Source organism: Lichenostomus cassidix, chromosome 18 (genome assembly GCF_008360975.1).
Source record: "Lichenostomus cassidix isolate B80296 chromosome 18, HeHo_3.0, whole genome shotgun sequence".
Lineage (NCBI taxonomy): Eukaryota > Metazoa > Chordata > Aves > Passeriformes > Meliphagidae > Lichenostomus > Lichenostomus cassidix.
The window spans coordinates 6,135,507-6,138,136 of NC_139498.1; positions in this window are offsets into that span (position 1 = coordinate 6,135,507).

A 2,630-nucleotide genomic window follows, 5' to 3' on the forward strand; every position below is an offset into this window, starting at 1 on the left:
GGCCCTCCCTCCCCTCCGCCCGCATCCCTCCCTCCCTCCGCCTGCGGCTCCTCCTCCGCCAGCTCTCCATCCCTATATCCCGCCCCGCCGCCTCCCCTGCTTCCCCACCTCCGCCTGCCATACCTCCGCCGCCTCACCCTTACCTTCACGCCCTCCTCCTCGCAGCTCCCTCACTTTCCTCCCACACTTTGCTCCCCATAGCCGTGCTCCCCACAGACTCTCCCTCATCTCCGCTGTCGGCAGAGCACGGCTTTTCTCGTTTCTCCTTCTTCGCTCTCCCCTCCCGCCTATGCTCCCTCCGCCTTCTCTGCCCCTCGCTTTCCTTTACAGCCCTTCTCTTCTGCTCTATCCTTTCCCTTCTCCCCGCATCCAGTTCGTCTGCCTCCATGTCATCCCTTCGCCCCTTTTCTTGCCCCTTTTCCCACTCCTCTGCCCGCAGCCTTTGTCCCCTGAAGCTCTTTTGCCATGCTGCTCTCGGGCACAAGCCCAGTGACAGCTCTGTCAAGCCACCACTGGCCACTCTCAGAGCCTGATCCCAAGCCCGGATGGTCCAGAGGTGCAAGCAGGATAACAGCCAGCTCCAGCCTGTCCCTAATCCTGGGTCGGAAGGAGCCAGGAACAAGCAGGCTTTTAACACAGACCTTGTTGGAGCACCTTAGGAGGAGCTCATTGCATGTGGTGGCCCATTAACCCTAATGAAATTCCACCCACACACAAGGAGAGGATGTTTTATAACCCTGGGTGCTGGGAATTCAGGATTTGGCACTCACCGAACACCTCAAAGCAGCTGTTTGAGGGCATTCAGTGTTGCCTTTGAAGCCATCGCCGCGGTTTTCTGCTCCGAGCAGCTCTGTGAACTGCAAGCAGGTCTTTTTGGTGTCCCTGAGTTACATTTCACATGCTCAGCTCTGTAAACCTCCTTTCTTCAGAGGAAATGAGGTAATTCCAATCGTTCTGCAAAAGAAAGCAATGTGCTGACTCTCCAGCTGGGGCAGACTGTGGGAATTCTCATTTGTTGGCATATAACCTGTACAGGAGTCATTGATGTTTGATTCGATCGAGTGACAGTTCAGATCTGAGACGTTCTTGTAAAACCTACAGGAAAAAGTATTTTCACAAAATCATGTAATCTGGCTTTTGCTGCCAAACAGCCTGGTGCTTTGCATCCAAGCATTCAATACAGCTACAATATACAGATAAATGATAAGAATTTATTGTTAAGGACAGAATACTTTTCACAAGCACTTATTTCTCACAAATAATAGAAGAACTTTAGTCTAATTGCCTGAGCACTTCAGGGCTGACCAAAAGTTGAAGCATGTCATTAAGGGCATTATCCAAATAACTCTTCAATGGGCATAAGAAATTTAAGATTTTTCCCATTTCTGTATTAAAATTGCTTAGAAGAAGATCTAAGAGCTAGAGATGGCCTTCTCCCAGATACACCAGAAGTGCTTGATTATTTTTGCTGAGTTATAAATGCCAAGTTAAAGAGACTACTTGATTCTGGTCTGCGACTGTATTAAGGCAGATGACTTTCCAGGCAGCCACTGAATTTTTGGAATGTGTATATGTGATGGAGAGGTCTATGAGGAGAAAAGGGGAGAGGAATAGTCTATAATTCCTCTCTTACTCCCAGCTTTATCCCCCTCCTCTGCTGCTGTACACAAGAGCTGAGTACTAGCCCTTGCTTTAATCATCCAGGGGCTCCCAGCTGCCTGTCACTGCTGGATTGGATAGAGTTTTCTGACACAAATCCCATCTTTTCTGGATGCACAGTCTGCTGCTCTTGCGTAGACACTTTATATTGCCTTTTCTGTAGGCACCACTGCAAGGGTAATGCAATCAAATATAAATCCATGGAGTTCCATCACACAGAAGGGAAAAAAAAAAAAACAAAAAACAAAATCGTCATCTAAACCCACTGTCACAGGAGTTGATTTGGACCTTAGAATCTCTGACGGATTCCAGGGCTGACAAGGACAAATAAATTCCCTTGGACCAAACTCCAGTTAGGAGAAAGACCACCATCTCTAATCCTTATTCCCTTAAGATGAAAAGCAAGTACCAAAATCTCAAGATATTTTCTGAATTTACTTATATGTAATAGACACATTCCCTCCTCAGAACTCTACAAATCCTCATTTCCCTGAATTTAATGCCACCCTTCAGAGAGATAAGAAAAATAAAAGAGGAACCCACATCACAGGCACTGATTTCCCATCAGAGTGCAAAACAATATAGAGTTTGAGGAGGACACCACACTGAGGTGATGCTGTGGGGCTGTTTGTATGAGGTGTCCCCTTCTGCACCCCAGCTACGGGGGGGATAGATGATCTTCTTGAAGAACAACCCACACAAACCCAGCAAGGCAGAGCAGGCTTTGACACTCCCACCGAGAGGTCCCGCGAATTGCCCAAAGTCACCGTGAATCCCACGGCAAGGCCAGGACACGGCATCTCAGCCGCAAGCCCTGCTCCTGGCAGACCTCTCAGCCGGAGGGACAGAGCAGGGGGACTGCGGGACAGCTCCCCTTCCTCGCAGCGCGGGTCAGCCCCACCCTGGCACCCCGCACTCCGCTCCCGCAGCCCCGCGCCCGCCCCGCTGTCCGCGGCAGGGCTGGGCCGAGA